This window comes from Pan paniscus, chromosome 7, assembly GCF_029289425.2.
Source record: "Pan paniscus chromosome 7, NHGRI_mPanPan1-v2.0_pri, whole genome shotgun sequence".
Taxonomy (NCBI): domain Eukaryota; kingdom Metazoa; phylum Chordata; class Mammalia; order Primates; family Hominidae; genus Pan; species Pan paniscus.
In genome coordinates this window covers 73,972,237-73,993,768 of record NC_073256.2, presented here as the reverse complement: position 1 = coordinate 73,993,768, position 21,532 = coordinate 73,972,237, and positions in this window count along the sequence as shown.

Below are 21,532 nucleotides of genomic sequence, written 5' to 3'. Positions count from 1 at the left end.
AGGATATGCTGGACATTGAAGGGTAACAATGGTGGAGAAGAATGTTATTTAGTGAAGGAACAGCTCTCAGTGGAGAAGGGATGAGGGGGTGTTTCCCCAGCCCTGCAGTTAGGTGGTTCTCTCCTCCTGGTGTAGTTGGGTCCAGGGCTTTTTAGGGCTTCAGAGTAGGGGAGGGGCAGGCTCTAGGTAGTATTGGAAGAGGCAGCATTTGAGTGGTTAAAGGGCACGGAACAGAAGTTCTCACTCTGGGTTGTGGGTTTCCTCCAGGACCGGCAGTTAGGTCTTTCAGCCTTCAGGCTGTTATTGGCTTGAAGGTGGGGTTTCACGGGGACCTGGCCCTGTCTGCCAAGGCATTTGGCTGCCTCCTGTCACTATCAGTCTTTTGTTGAATGTATTCCAAATGGCTATACCAATCAATACAAAAAAGTAACAACCAATGTCAGAATAGTAAAAAGACATCATTATCAGACTCTCAATTTATTAAGTAGTTAAAAAATTTTGATAAGCAAATATAAATACATTCTTAGAAACATACAACTTACAAAAATACAAAAGAAAATTAAAAATACAAATATTTGTATGTCTATTAAAGCAATTGAGTCTGTAATTAAAAATAGTTTTGTAACAGCCCAGTGGGTTCATCTTGCTGGCTGCCTAAACAGAGCCAATTTATCAAGACAGGGGAATTGCAATAGAGAAAGAGTAATTCACCCAGAGCCAGCTGTGCAGGAGAGTGGAGTTTTATTATTACTCAAATCAGTCTCCCTGAAAACTCTGGGATCAGAGTTTTTAAGTCTAATTTGGTGGGTAGGGGACCAGTTTATCAGGGGTGCTGAATGTTTGGTTTGGGGATAAAATCACAGGGAGTCTAAGCTACTCTCTTATGCAGAGTTAGTTCCTGGGTGGGGGCCAAAGAACTGGTCGGCAGGTCCAAGTGGGGCCGTTCAGTGGTTAGAAACGCAAAACCTAAAAGGACATTTCAAAAGGCTGATCTTAGTTTCACAATAGTGATGTTACCTTCAAGAGTCTCTGTCACCCAGGCTGGAATGCAGTGGTGTGATCTCAGCTCACTGCAACCTCTGCCTCCCGGGTTCGAGCAATTCTCCTGCCTCAGCCTCCCGGGTAGCTGGGACTACAGGCGGGTGCCACCACACCTGGCCAATTTTTGCCTTTTTAGTACAGACAGGTTTTCACCATGTGGCCAGGCTGGTCACAAACTCCTGATCTCAGGTGATCCGCCCATCTCGGGCTCCCAAAATGCTGGGATTACGGGCATGAGCCACCGCACCTGGCGTAGGAAGGTGCGAATCTTATGACCTCTGGAGTAATGGCTGGTAATATTTAGAATTCCAGCCTCTCTCATTCTAACTTGGTGGCTGGTGGCCTTTCATTTGTCTTACAAGAACAGTTTAACTTCAAACTGTAAACTAATTTCCTTCCCAAGGCTAGTTCAGCCTACACCCAGGAATGAACAAGGACAGTTTAGAGGTTTAAAGCAAGATGGGGTCAATTAGGTCTGATATCTTTCACTGTCATAATTTTCTCAGTTATGATTTTGCAAAGGTGGTTTCAGTTTTACAAGGCAAACTCCAGGCCCAGAGGCTGTATTGGTGAATTCTGTCACTTATTAAAAGAATAATGCCAATTTAAAAAATAAATTCTTCCAGAAAACAGAAGAAAGAGAACTTCCCAACATATTATGCGAGGTCAGCATAATGCAGACACTAAAAATGGACAACACTTTATCATAAAAAAAGTTACAAGTCAATACCACTGATGAGTAGTGATGCAAAATGCTAATCAAAATATAATCTAGTCCAGGCATGGTGGCTCATGCTGTAATCTCAGCACTCTAGAAGGCTGAGGCAAGAGGGTTGCTTGAGCCCAGAAGTTTGAGACCAGCCTGGGCAAAATAAGAAGACTCTGTCTCTACAAAAAATTAAAAATAAAAAATTAGCTGGGAGTGGTGGTGCATACCTGTGGTCTCAACTACTTGGGGGGCTGAGGTAAGAGGATTGCTTGAGCCCAGGAGGTTGAGGAGGAAGTGAGCCAAGATTGCACCATTGTACTCCAGCCTGGGTGACAGAGCAAGACCCTGTCTCAAAACAAAAACAAAGCAAAAACAAAATGGAATCTAACAATCTATAAAAAATAAAAACGTGGCCAGGTGTGGTGGCTCACGCCTGTAATCCCAGCACTTTGGGAGGCCAAGATGGGTAAATCACTTGAGGTCAGGAGTTTGAGACCAGCCTGGCCAATGTGGCGAAACCTGTCTCTACTAAAAATACAAAAAAAAATTAGCCGGGCATGGTGGTGTGCGCCTGTAATCCCAGATACTCGGGAGGCTGAGACAGGAGAATCCACTTGAACCCAGGTGGCAGAGGTTGCAGGGAGCTGAGACCAAGCCACTGCACTCCAGCCTGGGCGACAGAGCGAGACTCTGTCACACACACACACAAAATAAAATAAATACATAAAAAGAAAAATACATAAAAATAAAATTGGATTTGTTTCTAAAAATGCAAGGTTAATTTCATATTTAAAAATAAAATTCACCCATAAAAAATATAATGAGAAAAAATTATATGATTATTTCAGTAGATGCAGAAAATACATTTGTTAAAATTCAACATCCAGTCATAATAAAGCCTATTAGCAAACTAGGTAAAGCAGGGAGCACCACTAACTCAAATCTTTGAATAAAAGAACTTCATTGTGGCATGTTAAAAGCTTTCTCTTTGGACCATGATGAAACACAAGTATAACTCAGTATGATCACTTTTAAAAACATTGTATATTGGTGATTCTAACCTGTGTGGTAAGGCAAATAAACAACTTACTTAATTAATGAAATAAAAGTATAATGACTGGAAGGGAAAAATTAACTATTATTTATTCACAGATTACATATAAAAAGAACCTTAAAAAATTAAAGAGAATCAAAGGAAATTAAAAAGAATCTGCAGATAAATCATTAGAATTAATAGATAATTTAAACAAGATTGTATATATATAAAGTCAATATACAGAATTAATTTGTGCTTAATGGTAACAAACAACAAGAAAAAAACATCAAAAGATGCCACTTGCAGTAGCATAACATACTAAATACTTTGGAGTAAAACTAACAAAATATGTGTAACACCTTTATGCAGAAACTGATTATTGGGGAAAAATGAAAAAGTACTTTTTTTTTTTTAGGAATTCTATTTGTGTGAAAGATTCAATATTTAAATAAGTCATTTATTACTAAACTGATCTATACAGTCAAAGCAATTTTAATCAAAACCATTGTGCATGTGTATTTGTGTGCATGTGTAATTTGATAAGCTGGTTCTAAACTTTATATGGAAGTGTAAAGGGCCAAGAATAGTCCAATTATGACTGAAAAAGAACAAGGTAGGAGGACCTATGTTACTGGAAATCAAGAATTTTTACAAAGCCGCGGCGATTAGAACAGGGTGAAGTTCTAACTGTGTGGATCACAGATAGCCTCACAGATCAATGGAAGAGAACACAGAGCTCAGAGGTCCCCCATGTATGATATGCACATGGGGTTCATGACTAAGTGGAACTACAATATACCATGCTGCTCCCGCCTCTAAGAAGTAAGCACAGTGTCTGGTAGGCCTTGGCAGGTTCTAAAGACAGCATATTTCACATCTAATAAAACTGTTCCATCCTGCACACAAGGGGACACAGAGGGGGTCATCTCTGAAGAGCCAAAAGAGCAGAGGCCTCAGAAGCAGACATCCATGCTAAAGGACACATAGCCTTGCCACTTGGGTCATATGACCTAGCTGACTTGGCCTATCATAGTGAAGTCATTGGAGTCATTACCATAAATGAACCATAGTGAAGTCATTGGAGTCGTTACCATAAATGCTGTGTGGCATTTATGGTAATACTCACAGAGAAAATCACTACACAGATGCCTAGGAGTCTAGGTCAAGGCTGTGTTGTATGCAGCAGAGAATTATAGGCCTTTTGATAAACAGCTCCAGGCTTGATACTGGGCTCAGGTTAAGATAGAGTACCTGACTGCTGGCAGTAACTGGCTGTGTTCCCTGAGGCTGCATAAGTAGGAAGCCCTGGCCCCATGTCATATGCCCCTGCCATACCATCGCCTCTCCCTAGTGCTCACCTGCCACCCAGTGAGATCCCTAAGAGCAGCTGATGGAGAAGGAAGGATCCCAAGGTTTGTTCATAGGTGCATTGGCTTGGAATGTGTGCGTAAGAAGAAAATGGATGGTGCTATGTTGGCCAGCACTCAGGGATGGCCTGAAAGGTGGCCATGGGAGAACCTCCCACCACAGGCAGAACATCCAGGCTGGTACCTGTCATCTGCTATTTTATTTTATTTTATTTTATTTTTTCTGAGACAAGATCTCACTCTGTCTCCCAGACTGGAGTGCAGTGGCACTATCATGGCTCATTGCAGCCTCAACCTCCTGGGCTCAAGTGACTCTCACACCTTAGCCCCACAATTAGCTAGAATTATAGGCATGTGCCACCATGCCCAGCTTATTTCTCTTCTAATTTTTTTGTGGAGACTGGATCTCACTATGTTGCCCAGGCTGGTCTTGAACTCCTGGGCTCATGCTCGTCTGCTTTTTGTGGAGTGAAAAACTGTCTGAAGTTGTAAAACACATATGGACTCAGGAGCCATGGCAAATGGCCTAGCCAGCTCAGGGACTGAGAGAAAAAAGATTAGAAGGTTGCAACTCATTTTGCTTTTCTTATTCCAATAGAGAATTTTATACTTTTATTTGTTTCACCATCAAGTCCACACAACTCAAAGCCCTCTTCTACTTAAAATAACTTCAGTGGAAAAAAAGACTTAAGAGTTGACTTTGTAATAACAATCCCCAGATTGTTTTTAGCCAGATTATTATAATTGTCAAATAAATATTATTAAAGAAAGCCAATTTACATTTACTGCTTCATCACATCAGATACTCATAATGCTTTATGAATCTCCTGTGTTATTTTCAATAACAAGATTATGCATGTGAGAAGAATAGACTTTTTCTTGTCCTCTGATGTCCTCTGGCTAGTCTCCAGAAGCAGAGGATATCTTGCTATTTATCTCTGTGACAAGGTAAATGCTCTAATCAAATACTCCTCTGAGCAGTCATGAGTATTTGTTCTCTGGTGGCTTTATAAGCAATGTATCAGAAAAATTTACTTATAAAGCAGGAACATTAAATTTTGGTTTATTACATAGCTTTTGGAAGCTAGAATATAAAATGTAAAATGAAGGAAAGGAAATAATGATATGTTGTTAAAACAACACTCAGTGTTTCATATTTTTACAATAAATTATCACCTTGATCTGTATGTTAATAAATAATAGTTTCTGATATTTGGAGTTTTTGTATCAAGAACATTTCTTGGCCTAGACCTGCACTGTCTGGCACCCACTAGCTGCCTGTGGCTACTCTGCACTTGAAATGTAACTTGTCTGAATTGGGTTGTGCTGTAAGTGTAAAATACAAACTGGATTTCGATGACAAAGTATAAACAAAAATGTAAAATATTATATTAATACTTTTTGTATCCATTACTTTGGAATAATATTTTAGATATATTGGGTTAAATAACATATATTATGCAATGTAATTTGATGTGTTTCTTTTTACTTTTTAAATGCGGCTACTAGAAAATTTAAAATGGCATATGTACCTCCCACCTGTGGCCTGCATTATAGTTCTATTGAACAGTGCTGGTTTAAAGTAATATGGTTAGAAAAATTGTCAGGATATCTGAACACATGGGTTCCAGGAATAGTCTTTTAATTACAGAAAATGGTAGGAGTTTGCATTAGAATCCTAGGTTCCGGAAACTCTAAAAGGGTGTCAAGTATTTGTTTGGAGCTGCATAAGATCTGTGTTCTTGAATAAGTGCCTATAATTGACATTAATTGTATTGTTAGTAGAGTAAACAAAAGCATAATGTATACTCCTGCACACATGGAGTTCAAATTATGATACTGTTAATCAACAGAGTATACATTCTTTTCAGCACCACACCACACCTATTCTAAAATTGACCACATAGTTGGAAGTAAAGCACTCCTCAGCAAATGTAAAAGAATAGAAATTATAACAAACTGTCTCTCAGACCACAGTGCAATCAAACTAGAACTCAGGATTAAGAAACTCACTCAAAACCGCTCAACTACATGGAAACTGAACAACCTGCTCCTGAATGACTGCTGGGTACATAACAAAATGAAGGCAGAAATAAAGATGTTCTTTGAAATCAGCGAGAATAAAGACACAACATACCAGAATCTCTGGGACACATTCAAAGCAGTGTGTAGAGGGAAATTCATAGCACTAAATGCCCACAAGAGAAAGCAGGAAAGATCTAAAATTAACACCCTAACATCACAATTAAAAGAACTAGAGAAGTAAGAGCAAACACATTCAAAAGCTAGCAGAAGGCAAGAAATAACTAAGATAGAGCAGAACTGAAGGAAATAGAGACACAAAAAACCCTTCAAAAAAATCAGTGAATCCAGGAGCTGGTTTTTTTAAAAGATCAACAAAATTGATAGACCACTAGCAAGACTAATAAAGAAGAAAAGAGAGAAGAATCAAGTAGACGCAATAAAAAATGATAAAGGGGATATCACCACCGATCCCACAGAAATACAAACTACCATCAGAGAATACTGTAACACCTCTACGCAAATAAACTATAAAATCTAGAAGAAATGGATAAATTCCTCAACACATACACCCTCCCAAGACTAAACCAGGAAGAAGTTGAATCTCTGAATAGACCAATAACAGGCTCTGAAATTGAGACAATAATTAATAGCTTACCAACCAAAAAAAGTTCAGGACCAGATGGATTCACAGCCGAATTCTACCAGAGGTACAAGGAGGAACTGGTACCATTCCTTCTGAAACTATTCCAATCAATAGAAAAAGAGGGAATCCTCCCTAACTCATTTTATGAGGCCAGCATCTTCCTGATACCAAAGCCTGGCAGAGACACAACAAAAAAAGAGAATTTTAGACCAATATCCTTGATGAACATTGATGCAAAAATCAATACAATACTGGCAAACTGAATCCAGCAGCACATCAAAAAGCTTATCCACTATGATCAAGTGCGCTTCATCCCTGGGATGCAAGGCTGTTTCAACATATGCAAATCAATAAACGTAATCCAGCACATAAACAGAACCAAAGACAAAAACCACACGATTATCTCAATAGATGCAGAAAAGGCCTTTGACAAAATTCAACAACCTTCATGCTAAAAACTCTCAATAAATTAGGTATTGATGGGACATATCTCAAAATAATAAGAGCTATCTATGACAAATCCACAGCCAGTATCATACTGAATGGGCAAAAACTGGAAGCATTCCCTTTGAAAACTGGCACAAGACAGGGATGCCCTCTCTCACCACTCCTGTTCAACATAGTGTTGGAAGTTCTGGCCAGGGCAATCAGGCAGGAGAAGGAAATAAAGGGTATTCAATTAGGAAAAGAGAAAGTCAAATTGTCCCTGTTTGCAGATGACATGATTGTATATCTAGAAAACCCCATCGTCTCAGCCCAAAATCTCCTTAAGCTGACAGGCAACTTCAGCAAAGTCTCAGAATACAAAATCAATGTGCAAAAATCACAAGCATTCTTATACACCAATAACAGACAAACAGAGAGCCAAATCATGAGTGAACTGCCATTCACAATTGCTTCAAAGAGAATAAAATACCTAGGAATCCAACTTACAAGGGATGTGAAGGACCTCTTTAAGGAGAACTACAAACCACCGCTCAAGGAAATAAAAGAGGATACAAACAAATGGAAGAACATTCCATGCTCATGGGTAGGAAGAATCAATATCATGAAAATGGCCATACTGCCCAAGGTTTATAGATTCAGTGCCATCCCCATCAAGCTACCAATGACTTTCTTCGCAGAATTGGAAAAAACTACTTTAAAGTTCATGTGGAACCAAAAAAGAGCCCACATTGCCAAGTCAATCCTAAGCCAAAAGAACAGAGCTGGAGGCATCACGCTACCTGATTTCTAACTATACCACAAGGCTACAGTAACCAAAACAGCATGGTACTGGTACCAAAACAGAGATATAGATCAATGGAACAGAACAGAGCCCTCAGAAATAATGCCATGAATCTACAACTATCTGATCTTTGACAAACCTGAGAAAAACAAGCAATGGGGAAAGGATTCCCTATTTACTAAATGGTGCTGGGAAAACTGGCTAGCCATATGTAGAAAGCTGAAACTGGATCCTTCCTTACACCTTTTACAAAAATTAATTCAAGATAGATTAAAGACTTAAATATTAGACCTAAAACCATAAAAACCCTAGAAGAAAACCTAGGCATTACCGTTCAGGACATAGGCATGGGCAAGGACTTCATATCTAAAACACCGAAAGCAATAGCAACAAAAGACAAAATTGACAAATGGGATCTAATTAAACTAAAGAGCTTCTGCACAGCAAAAGAAACTACCATCAGAGTGAACAGGCAACCTACAGAATGGGAAAAAATTCTTGCAATCTACTCATCTGACAAAGGGCTAATATCCAGAATCTACAATGAACTCAAACAAATTTACAGGAAAAAAACAAACAACCCCATCAAAAAGTGGGTGAAGGACATGAACAGGCACTTCTCAAAAGAAGACATTTATGCAGCCAAAAGACACATGAAAAAATGATTGTCATCACTGGCCATCAGAGAAATGCAAATCAAAACCACAATGAGATACCATCTCACACCAGTTAGAATGGCGATCATTAAAAAGTCAGGAAACAACAGGTGCTGGAGAGGATGTGGAGAAATAGGAACACTTTTACACTGTTGGTGGGACTGTAAACTAGTTCAACTAGTGTGGAAATAAGTGTGGTGATTCCTCAGGGACCTAGAAGCAGAAATACCATTTGACCCAGCCATCCCATTACTGGATATATACCCAAAGGATTATAAATTATGCTGCTGTAAAGACACATGCATACATATGTTTATTGTGGCACTATTCACAATAGCAAAGACTTGGAACCAACTCAAATGTCCAACAATGATAGACTGGATTAAGAAAATGCGGCACATATATACCATGGAATATTATGCAGCCATAAAAAATGATGAGTTCATGTCCTTTGTAGGGACATGGATGAAGCTGGAAACCATCATTCTCAGCAAACTATCGCAAGGACAAAAAACCAAACACCACATGTTCTCACTCATAGGTGGGAATTGAACAATGAGAACACATGGACACAGGAAGGGGAACATCACACTCTGGGGACTGTTGTCGGGTGGGGGCAGTGTGGAGGGATAGCATTAGGAGATTTACCTAGTGTTAAATGACGAGTTAATGGGTGCAGCACACCAACATGGCACATGTATACATATGTAACACACCTGCACGTTGTTCACATGTACCCTAAAGCTTAAAGTATAATAATAAAAAAAAAACAAATTGTGATACTGTTATTTCACCACATCTCCTGCCCGTCTTAAGTATTAACTCAAATTTTTAAAATGATCAGAGTTTGTACTTTATTCTTTCATTCACATGCCAGAACCACCACTGTGTTAAGTGAGATTTATGGGAAGGGCTGAAGGGTAGTCAGTGAATAGAACAAAAGCAACAACCAAAAAGTGAAGCATGTAGCTCTAGTTCAACTGTAGATAATATAGAAACATAACTATCACCCAGGCACCCATCTAGAGAGCTAGGGTTCTCTTCTACTCTTCCCCTTCCTACCCTCCATAGTCAACATGCCTTCTATTCTGGCTCCTAAATAACTCTCTCACCTGTTTCTTCTTCCTCACATCCATGGCTACTGCCTTGGCAAACCCCCTTATGACCTTTCCTGTTGCAGTGCCCATGGCTTGGATCCCTAATCCAATTTACTTTGACTCCTACTTCTCATTCTTCAAATGTGAACCAACTGGTTGTTTTTTTCCTAAATGGCAGTCTGTTCAACCCTTTTAAAAGTTCTGCAAAAATCCAGACTGCCCACATGATAAAGAGCATAGTGCTTAGAAAGCATTCAAGGCTTTTCCTTCTGGTCACCTTACACCACATTCTCCTCTGTGTAAGCATGTTGGATCATTCTGTGCTCCCCTGATGTGCTGTGTCTGCCTAAACCATTAAACCTGTGGCCTAAGCCTTTGAACACTGGTATGTTTGCCAGGGATGCCCTCCCTTTTCTAACTACCTTTCACCTGGCCAATCCTATCATTCTGGAGGTGTTATGGACTGATTGTGTCCCCCACAAAAGCATATGATAAAGTCCTAACTCCCAGTGGGACTCTATTCAGAGATGGGGCCTTTAGAAGGTAATTAGGTTGAATAAGGTCATAAGGGAGGGGCCCTAATCTGATAGGTTAGTGTCCTTATGCGAAGAGACACCAGAGAGTTTGCTCCCCACCTCTCTCTAGCTACATGAGGACACAGCAAGAAGGTGACCATCTGCAAGCTAGGATGAGAGGCCTCACTAGAACCCAACAATACTGGCCCCCTGATCTCAGACTTCCAGCCTCCAGGACCATGAGAAAACAAATGTCTGTCATTTAAGCTTCCCAGTCTACAGTATTTGGTTATGGCAGTCTGTGTTGACTAATGCTGAAAGCTCTGCTCAAAACTCAGTCCCTGGAGAGTGTGCTCCAATGTCTGAGGCTGGGTGCCTTTTTTCTGCTTACACAGAATCCCTGATACTTTAATCAAGGTCCACACCGTATTGTTGTTACTCTTATGTTTATCTTCTGTACAACTCTGTGAACTCTTTGAGGGCACGGAAAGCCTTGTATTCATCTTTGTTTTAACCCTTCAGCACTCAGTTTGTTTAATATTGCAAGAGGTGCAGGGTAGAGGTGATATTTTGTTGGTTGAGCATATAGGAGTGTTTTGTAAAGCTCTTCCAAAGCAAATAAATAGTGTTGGGGAGAACAAGTGTTTTCCTGGGTTCTTGTAAGTAATTTCCAGCTTGAAGCCATCTGGACAGAAGGAGCAACAGGAATCCTGCTCCAGGCAGCTGGTGTGGCTGGGGAGAGCACAGTGAGCCCTGTTTCATGGGAAAGGTACCAGCCACCACACTTAGTTAATGGTTAATGCTCTCATGGAGGTGAATGGTGGGGGGTGGTGGGGGTGTTATCACAATGAGGCATTCATGAAAAACAGATTTGCTCTCTTGTCCTGTGACCACAGATGCAAAAGATTAATGGCAAGGGAATAAGAAGGAATCTCTAGTTGTCAAAACACTTAAACCAATCCCTCAAAGAAACACCAGGGATTGTGTATTTCAGATGGCTTGGTTTCTACAAGCACTACTACAGTGGTTCAGGTTTCACACTTTCCCATTGCAAAACTAGCAGGGGCCAGTTTTCACATGTTTGACCAGGGCTGTATCATTCATTTCTTCTCTCAGATTAGTTTTCTGAACTAAGTCAATTCTTTGCTATTTCACAGGAGCCCAGGTAGCAGAATATAATATAGTATATGCTCTTTATCTGTCTTTTCCTCTCCATTTGTGGCTAATTTTCCAGGCAGGTGGTGTTAAGTCGATTGTACAAATTAGAGTTGGCAGATTTTGAGGGTGTCGTGGAGAGTTTTTGGGGTGGAGGGTAAGCATCTGAGGGGGACTGCTAAGTAGCCTACTGGAAGAGTTAAAAGCCATAGTTTATTCATTAGAATACATGGAATTGGATATAGAAAGTTCTGGGTTAGAATTCTGACTACTATTTACTTGCTGTGTGATCTTTGATAAGGTGCTTGACTTCTCTGAGCCTGACTGCCTGTAAAAATGAAACATAATGGCGCTTACCTTGTAGTGTTGCAAAGATGAGAGACAATATGCATAAAGCACTTGGTGAATGTGAGCACTCAATAAATGTGAACTATCATTAACAACTTCTCTGTTTGTTCATTGTCCTTGGAAGCCATTTACCTCTGTTGGCAAGGAAGAATTAAAGATGACTAAGGCCTATTGGAATTCTGGGACAGTAAAGGACCTTAGGAGGCTGCTATTTTCATCTAGATTAGTGTCCAAATCATTCATGATGGATAGTTTTGATTCTGTTTTAATATCTCTGGAAATGGAGACTTTAGCACTTTGTAAGGAACCTATTCTAGTGTTTCATCATCATAATGGTTAAGAAGTTCTTCCTTATAAGCAGCAGAAATCTATCTGGTTTTAATGCGAGCTCATTTCCTCACATTCAGCCCTTAGGGGAAAAGGAGAAAAGTTGTTGAGTCTCTCAATTGAGAAAATCTTTACGTACTGAATACCAGAATCATCACTCCTTTTCAGTTTCTCCCTGAGGCTAAATGACCACAGGGCCTGTAATAGTTCCTCATGGATACAGTCGCCACTGCTTTGCCATCTTTGATCCTTTTATTTGAGGCAAGTTTATTGCTTGGCATGTGGTTAAAAATCTGTCCTACACTTGGCAGAGCCAAACTATTACAGAATATAAGGGAAAAATGCATTCTCAAGCCTACAGAATATTAAAATTATTTTGATGGTATGCTAACAAATCCCAGGCTCATCATTATAAGCAGGAGATTTAGAAAGGATCCTGGCATCTTCTGTGATGAATCTTACTAATGTAGCACGGTGAGTAAGACATGAATTCTGGAATCACAGACTTAGGGTTGGAACTCCAGCTCCTCAACTTGCTAAATATTTACTTCCCCCAAGCCTCAGTTTTCTCCTCTATACAAAGGGACAACACAAGTACTAACCTCATAGGGTTCCCAAGGTGACCACGTGTTCCATTTATCCACGCGTTGCTCATTAGCCCCAAGCTCCAGGCACGCTCTGCTGCAATGAATGGCATTCTTCCACATCTCTCCTTCACAGTGAGCCCAGGGTCACTTTCCTCAGGAGAGCGTGTGGAGGGATCCTGCAGGAGGAAACGTTCCCTGCTGCACAGTGAGTCAGTGGGGCAAGGGTGAGGAATCTATGCAGCTCCACCTCAGTCTCATGGCCAGAATCTCAGCCTGGCCTGGTGGCCTTTCCATGCCCTACCAATATGGAGACCAGTGCCCTGAAGGCCGCCTGCCACACTGCACCTGATTCCTTCCGCAGGCCTGTGCATGGCTCCATCACAGCCAGCCCTCTCTCTGAACACCCACACTGCTCATAATTGCCTGTGCTCCAGAGGGCTGCTTTCTGCTTGCTGGGTCACAGCATATCAGCCCTAGTCAGGGCAAACCAGCAAATTGTTCCCACTATTCAAGGACTGAACTGTGCTTTCTGCAGCAAGGTGTGAACCCCACAGCCCTTTTGAGTCTGTCCTTCCTTTTGTATTTTACCTAAGCTCTGGGGTACCATGCAGAGTGTCTTTGTAACTTGTAGTCACTCTTTTTTATTAGAGTTAATGGTTTTTTAAATTGAACTTCTCCTGTTTAATTCCCCATATGGATTATCTCTCCTGATTGGACCCAGACTGATAAAATAGAAAAGCACCCCCTTGAGTCTCTGACTGCAGGAGGTGCCATGGACTGAAGGTCAGCCCAGCTGTGGTGCTGACACATCCCAGTGTCCATGCCAAGGCCCTGCTTCCCGAGGCTCCTCCCAGCCAGTAATGGGGCATGGCAGGGATAATAGGGCAGCTTATTTTTGGGTGATGTGGGTGTCTATGATAGGCAATCTTGACTCGAGGACTCCTGATAGGCTTTCTTAAAAATTTGCAGTGTATTCTAAGACTTTTCCCACCCAACCTTCCTTTTTTCCCAATCTTGTCCACAGCAGTTGGACCTGCATTACCACCTCTCCCAGCTACCCCCACCATTTTCCCTCAAATCTTTTTTCTCATAAATCTCACACAGATTTCACCCCATAGTGAGTCAGCTTTCTGGAGGACCCAAGCAAATAAAGTTGCTACAGGAATTTATTCAGATAAAGCAAACAGTAGGTGCTTGTAAATGTTGGCTATGAAGTTGCTGAGGATGATGATCATTAGCCAAGGTTCAGAATCCCTGCCTACCAGGGTGTCAATGCTGAGTGACAAATCTTGGTTTTGTTTTTTGGTGAGGAAGTAATAACTCCTGTGCTGGATAAGCCCCTCAATGGCCTTGACAACTAAGCTCTTTCTCCTCTTGTTACTTTTACCTCTCAAGAATGTGCTGGGACAGCCACATCCTGAGATAAAGAAGAACAACACAGGCTCTGTTCCCATTCCTTAGAACTGGATGTTGTCCTGCGGTGCTTATTTGTCCAGCAACTCCAGTTGCTCCTGCACATGAAACCCAGATCAGATCATGCTTTTGGGGTCCCTCAGCTGCAGTGCAGCATAAGACACACGCAGTGGCTGGACGTGGTGGCTCACGCCTGTAATCCCAGCACTTTGGGAGGCCAAGGTGGGTGGATCACTGAGGTCAGGAGTTCAAGACCAGCCTGGCCAACATGGTGAAACCCTGTCTCTACTAAAAATACAAAAAATTAGCTGAGCATAGTGGTGACAGGCACCTGTAATCTCAGCTACTCGGGAGGCTGAGGCAGGAGAATCACTTGAACCCAGGAGGCAGAGGTTGCAGTGAGCCAAGATCATGCCATTGCACTCCAGAACAAGAGCGAAAACTCCATTCCCTCTCCCCGCCCCCCAAAAAGACCCACAAAGTGAGACTCAATCCACCCAGGGCAGTCTTCCTGAGCCTTGGGGGACTGGCTTGCCATAAATCCTAGGCTTCTATTGTCCCTTGCTGACTTTCTGTAAGTAATAAAGTTGCTCTGCTTAACACGTGTGAGTTTTCTGTCTCACTGGACCCATGCAAGTGGATTGATACTGATATATGATATTGGCAAGGTGTTTAGCATCTTCTTCTGGGACTGATATTGATGCACAGTGAACCTGCTTCATGTATTGCTCTTCTGATTACTATCCATCAGGGACACAGATGTGCTGTTTGATCACATCCCTAAGGGGTGGCATTTCTAAAACTTTAAATTCATCTTCCTTCTCTGAATCTGACAATAAGCACAGTGCCAGCAAAAATCCCCAATTAGCAATTTGGAATTCTGTGTTTGGGTGTCTGTGCTCATTAACATTTTATTCTAAGAAATTGAAGAAATATGTAGTAACGTGGCAAGATATCAGCTTTGTATGCCACAGGCCACTCTTTTCATCTCATAAGCCTTTTCTAATTTTTGCACCTGTAATTCAAACCTAGCAGAGGTAGCATAAAAAGATATACAGGTTCTGATCCACTCTTAGGCTCCTATAATCTTGATCTGGCATCCCTAGATGCTAAGGAATTAGTGTTTTTCTATTACTATAACTGGTGAGAAAAAAATGTTAAGTTGTTCATAACATTTTTAAAATTGGCTTTAAAAATCACCTATTTCAATGATTGTAATTCAGTTAATGGAATCTTTCCTCATCTTTGGAAACTGTATACTGATCTGAGAATCCCTTTTGCATGTGATGGAAAGAGTTTGTCCTACCACAGGGGAGGAAAAATAGCAGATAAGAAATCTGAGACAGTGGTTTCATCCTGTTTAATGTGAGTTTGATACATGACACTGACTAGTTTATCATTCCCAAGACTTCTCCTCCTTTGGCTCTAAAATACTCTTCAAGGACCTAGGCCACTAAAGGATGTGCAATAGCTCTCCCTGCCCAATGCTGACATGATTTGTTGTATTTACCACCACTGCACAATATTCGGCATGCAGTGCTTTGGTGGCCTGTGTGTGTGATGTATGGTATGCTATGAATAACTGGTGCCAATTTTCAACTAAGGAACCAATTGCAAAAACTTTTACTGCAAGTGAATAAGGAACACTTTTATAAGGTTTGATTCTCCAGGGAGCCCAACTGGATGCATTTGGAACTTTCCACATCAATTCAGAGGCAGAGCCAGAAAATGTGGCTAAACATTTTGGCTGATTCAATCATAGCCTAAGTGTTGTGATTGGCAATATATAATCTGTAACCTTTGATTCAAACAGCAAAAATTTAACCTCAGAGAGGTAACCTGAAGGGGGTGTGCTGTTAGGATAATTTATTCTTTCAGTTATATTCTTGTTTCAGCAGAAGAAATGAATTTGGTAATTGGGAATATTTCTAAACTTGTATGCTTAGACACATACACCATTAACATAAATGCTTCTTTACACTCAGGCCCTGGAAATAGTAGCTGTGATTAATATGCTCATCCATATGCTTTTTTTATACCCTTTAAATGCAAAAGATGATTTTTAAAGAACTAAGCATGGATTGGAATTCATTCTGTAATCACATGAACAAATGGCATTTTAAAGGATATAACAGAAAAACATTGCACTAAGCAGAAATGGAAGCTAGGAAATTGATTTCTTATGACAAAGAGAAGCTTTTGGCCTCCTCATTTCAATGAAATAGAAAAAGGATCCTAAAATATGCAATATAATCAGGCTTCTTCTTGTCTTTGGCTGGAAGCCAAAACTATAGTTTTACGTTGTCACATGAGACTCTCCTCTCATCCTCTGCTCCCATCCTGCCCCTGTCCAAACCCACCCCGTGGTTATCCCCTCTCTCCCTGGCAGAAGCATGTTGGGCTTTGCAGGGACACCCCCTCCCCATGGCTTAACATGACTAGCACACAGCTACAGATGTTTCCAAGCCACACAGGGAACTGCTACCCTCTGGAAATTTACACTCTCTTCAGTTAGCTCAGCCTATGGGGAGCTCAGTGGGGGAAAAGAGTGGCTCAGTGATTCTTAAGTGCCTCTCAGAAGCCCACAAATGGACTTGTGCTGAAACATAGTTTAGATGGGCAAACCACATTTTAAAAATGGAGTTAACAGAGTCACCCAGTAATATATTCCCAAACATATTCTTTTACAACTTATTTTATGCTTGGATAAGCCTGTGTGCTAGTTTGCTGTTAGGATGACATATTCATGCAATGCTCATTTCTAAAACATAATAAATTATAAAAGATATGTGTTCTTAGAAAGGTGTGAGTTAAAAGAAAAAAGCTGAAAAGAAGTTTTTCAATTTAGATGGATAATATATTACAAATGGGGAATGTGCTTATAAGGGATATTATTTTTGTCATATCCTGATATGAGAATGTATGTGATTTTTTGCTACATGGAGTGGGAAGGGACAGGCCAGACCTCACAGGAGAACACAGGAACAGACAGAAGTTGGAAACAAGGATCCAGCTACATGTGTGCAAATCCTAATCTGGGTGTGCAAAGAACAGTATCAGCTAAAAGTTTGTCAGAAGGTTTCGGCTGAGCCCTGCTCCCAGGTCTAGATGAGCTCTCTTTGTACCCTGTGGCCCTCATTTTATGACAGTCGTTGTGTTTGTCATTACCTGCCCAATATCAGTCATCCCTGGCAGATTGTAGTCCTCATGAAGGCAGGGCTCTGATTTGCTTGTTGCTGAATCCTCGCAACTAACATCTGCCCACACATTATAGGTGCTCAATCCATGCTGAATAAATGACATTAATATCAGTTTGGAGAGACTAGTGGCAATCAGTGGGGGAGGAGAGCAGAAGGACAGAGGAGAAGCAAGTTGCCTGCCCTCAGACAGGCCATGTGGCGGTAGCAGCCACCTGGGGCCTCTGGGAGGAAGCTACGCAAAGCACAGCCAGAAGTCCTTGCCCTGGGGATGTCTGGAGCTCCAGATGCAGGCAGGGGCTGCCTCCAGGCTGTGTCAATGTGATGGTCCAAGGCAAGGCCAAGTTTACAAGTGGAGTTTAAGGAGGTCTGGCTATGAGGGAATAAGGAACATGGAAGCTGGGATCCAAGCTTAACTTGATGCTCTGCCTATAATGAGCAAACTTACCTATAATGAAAAAATTAGTGTTGCCACAGTAATTATCAACTGATAGCAACAGTGATCTGTTTCCTCTGCTATAAGTCATGTCCCCATCCCTTATGATAACAAATGGGTCAGTTAGCCACTCCAGTTTCAAATTGCTCCTTGGAAAAATGTTTACAGTAAAGCCTTTCTAGCCAAATAAAACAATAGCTTATTGTCTATTATCAAGACCATGTAAAACGTGAAAAGAAAAATTACATATGGGAAAATAAACTATTAACCATGCTTGACTCAAGCATTCTTTTGAAGCCCCAAATGGGTCTGAGGTCACTTCTTGCAGGGTCACCTTGGGGAAGTTGCCTTCTTTATCTCTATCTCCCATCTTCAAGTGCAAAGTTAAACCTTGGAATGCATCCTGAGAACCTCAGGGGTAAAGAAGCAAGACTGTGAAAGCATGCACAGCCCAAAGATTGAGCCATATTCCCAAGGACCTGTCCAGGGGAGATCAGGCCCTGGCAGGACAGAGCACCTTCTGGCCTTGCTCTTCTGTATACCATTGACCTCTGCCATTCAGCCAGAGAGGAGCTGAGGAGAAAAGGCCCATTGCAGGCAAAGACAGAGGGGCATGGAGCCTATTCCTGTGCTCCTGGGTGCCTCCTTCCACAGCGACTTCTCTGAACCCATCTCAATCCTTGCCCCGTGTGGGCTCCCCTTCAGCGTCCGGGGGCTTGCAGCTTTTTGCTTGCCAACCTCGCTCTCTCTTTGGGACATTCTGCTTCTCATTCCTGCTGCCAGGAACAATGCTGCTGTGAGTTGGATGAGAACGTGTTTGGGAAGAGGGTCCTAAATCAATGATGCTTCATGTCAGCACAAAAGTCACATAACACTTTTTAGCCACTCTGTACCTCCTGGGAGCCCCCAGTTTTTTTTCACTGGGCTAGAACGATGTATCTAAGCCCCAGCCTGGAATACTCTCCTGTTTTGTTGTGTAGCAGACCCCTTAGCCTTCCTCAGCTCAGCTGTCATCTCCCTATAAAAAGAAAGGTGGTGGGTGGTGATCTGAGTCTTGGGATGCTTGGCCGGCATTGCTGTTGGTGGTTGGTGATCCTGGCCCATGGAACTCTGCCCATCTTTCAGTGGACCCTGCAGTTCTGGCCACTGGGCACGTCAGTGCTCAGAGACACTTTCCCTCTTTCCCAAGTTCCACGAATATTGATGAACCCTTGCTACATGCCAGGCTCTATGGTAAGTCTTAGTCATATTGTTTGAAGAACAGCAGCTGGGTCCCAGTTTCACACAATACCAACAAGGACCCCATCTTAGCTATTTTAGCCCTGTAGATTCAAGGGGACAGATGAAAATGAGATTTAATGTCTTGGTACTTTGATAAATGGAAGCTTGGATTTAATTTCTTTTCTTTCTTTCTTTTTTTTTTTTGTTGTTTGTTTGTTTTAGAAAAAGAAAGGATTAGATATTTCTCACAACCAGAGCTGTGGGGTAAAACACATGCCTGCCAGAAATGTGAACTTTGTGAGGGCAGGACTTGCTCAGAGGACTTTCTCAAGTCCATGGCTGTTGTCCTATCACCAGAGAAGAGCCTGGGCCCCAGTAGGCCTCCAGGAGGTAATGTTTGAATGAATGAATGATGCAACATGTATTGAGAATTTGCTAAGTACCAGGCAGTATTGAAATCGCTTTGCCATAGTAGTTCACGAAACCCTCACCAAAGTCCTCGGTGGGAGATGCTGTCATCACCCCATTTTGTAGAGGAGGGTCCCCTCCATTTGATAGAGGAAGAGGGAGACCCAACTAACATTCTTGAGATCCCATCAGCCTGACACAGCCAGGAGGCAGAGCTAGGTTGCCTGGTTTTGGCCACCTGATGTTGCCTCTGAGAAGGGGAGACTCCCCGAGGGGTCAGGATTTATTTTCCCATTCATTTGTTCACTCACTTATTCCACAAATATTGATGAACTCCTTCTACGTGCCAGACTCTATGGTAAGCCTTGATGAAACAGTTTGAAGAGCAGCTGGGTCCCAGTTTCACCAAGCACCAACAGATACCCTGTCTTCTCTGTGTCCTAGGCCTGGACGGCGCCCTGCACTTTGGTTGGCCATCTCCTATCTCTTCTCTTCAGGGACTCTCGCTTATTTATGCTCTTATTTTTGGTTATTTTACTGAAGGTTTTACCTCTTTTATATATTCATATACACACTCTTTAATTCTCCCCCTTCCTTTCCAATTTGTGCTCAGATACCTGAGGAAAAATCTCTTTCCAACACTTTTACCGAGAGCTGATACACATAAGGAGATCAATGGTGATGCACTCTTGTCAAGGGGCAAGAAATCCATATAAAATAAAGGGGAACAATACTTCAAAGTCCCTGTAATTTAATAAACAGATTATATTTTATTAATACTGTTTTACTAGCTCTGATTAATTTCTTCCTAGTTCAAGAACCAGCCTTCAAGATAAATAGTAATCATCTCAAATACAAGTTTATTTTTTTTCTATTTTGTCCTATTTTTGTTCCATTTAAAATACACAGTATTTTGGTGACTCTGTGACTGGTCAAGGGTTTTAGGGCTCACCAAGTGTCATTTATTACATTTGTTGAATGGAAAAATATGTTTTAAATTTGAAATGCATGCCAGTAGCTAGCAGGATTTTTAACTCATTACAGCATAAATGTCGAAATTTATTTGGAAAGTCATGGTTATAAATCTACAAAATACTGGCACTTTCATGGTATTTTAAAGTATCTTTCTTTCATGTATTAGTTCTTCTGTTTTCACATTCCGTGGACTTCCTCAGGCTCCCCATCCTAACAGCTGGGGCAACAGTAGGCTGTAGGAGAACATAACATTCTAGAATACGGTTTTATTTTTTTTTGAAATTTCAAAATGCAGTCTGCCAAAGAATGTCCCTAATGCCCTCCAAAAAGCAACAGCTGGCTGTGGGCTAGACTTTCTGAATTAATTCGAACCTGTATCCAACAAACCTAGTGTACAGAATTTTCTAGCTTCTTTTGTGTTTCTGTCTTGCTAATAGATACTTAGGAACTCTGTACATTTTTGTTCTTTCAAAGTTGAAAGAATAAGCGGAATTTTTGAGTCTCAGAATGCCCACCAAGACATAGCTTTTATTTAACAAACAATTTAAGACAGGAGAGACACTAAAACAACAAAAGCTTATCTTCTGGAGTTGTCATCATTCCTTCTTTCCAGATGGATCCCAAAATATTTGCCAGGAATACTGCTTTATTTATGACTTAGAATAGGAATACATAGAGAACCATAACAATTGTCACTGCACTCAAACTATTTTCTGCAATTACCAACGGAAATAACAAAAACACTAGGAAAACACATTTTCATCAAAATAGCAGATTTTTTTCTTTGTGAGCTGTAATTAGTCCCTGTGCCAATTTCCATTCTCTGAATTGCATGCTAGATGATAGGCATTTTTTTTTCTTTCTTCTTTTTTTTTTGGTGAGAGGAAAATGAATGTATTAGCTCATAAACACATCCTGACCAGATTACAAATTAATTCCTCTGGAATTTATCAGTAAATAAACAGTCTTCCCAAAAAAGAAGTCTATTTGTCCAGAAATGTTTACTTGGAAACATTAGTGTCCACTCTTCACATATCTACTTATATTTTTTGTGTATGTCTTAACCCCTGCAATATCATGAAGAATTATACCTTCTCTCAATGTAATACACATGCCTTGCATGGTAACAGTAGTCATTTCAGATAAAT